Below are 924 nucleotides of genomic sequence, written 5' to 3' on the forward strand. Positions count from 1 at the left end.
ATTGGTGCAATGTAATGCTTCTTTTAAATTAGCAGCTCTTCTTTTCTTTAATTTCTCATGCTTATATGTCTCAGGATTAATCAATTCAAAGTTAAAGTATAACTCCTGCACTTCAAAGTACAATTGTACAGGCTGATCATGTGGATGATAGGAGAACAAACGCAAGGTAGAGTATCTCAAGGTTATAAAAGTTTGCATGCCCTAGAGGGTTCATCTATCCTGTGGTGCCTCTCTCTCTTTTTCTCTCTCCCTCTTTCCTTCCAGATGCTGACATGAGCTGAGTGGCTTTTCTTTGCTGAGCCCTTCTCTCATGCTGTGCTACTTCATCTTAGGCTCAGAGCAATGGACTTAGCCATCAATGGACTGAGACCTTTGAATCCTTAAGCCCCAAATAAACTTTTGCTTCTCTAAGTTGTTCTTAGGTATTTTGGTCTCAGTGATGAAAAAGTTGACTAAAATAATCACTCCTCTCAATATTGTACAACCAAACCTCAACAGAAACATGGGTGGTGACAAGCGATGTTCAAACCAGAAGACTCCCCTACTGAAAATATGATTTCAGTGATGCAGATACTTGAATGAGTCAACCTCATTGTTTTTAAGAGTTTTGTTAATATTTTTAACAGTAGTGTAAAACATTCTAATCTAATCTAATGTTACTGTTTTTTTAATATGTTCTTGGAAGCAGACAATACATAGGAACTGGGGCTGGAGTTGTGGCTCAGTTGTAGAACACTTCCCTGACATGTGTGAGGCACTGGGTTTGATCTTCAGCACCATATAAAAATAAATAAATGAAATAAAGTCATCATGTCCATATACAACTAAAATTTTTTAAAAAATAAAATACCTAGGAACTTAACTCACCATTAGATATTTATCATTGTTGTTTTACTAAGCAATGTGTTGCATTCAAGTTATCTG

Source organism: Callospermophilus lateralis, chromosome 8 (genome assembly GCF_048772815.1).
Source record: "Callospermophilus lateralis isolate mCalLat2 chromosome 8, mCalLat2.hap1, whole genome shotgun sequence".
Lineage (NCBI taxonomy): Eukaryota > Metazoa > Chordata > Mammalia > Rodentia > Sciuridae > Callospermophilus > Callospermophilus lateralis.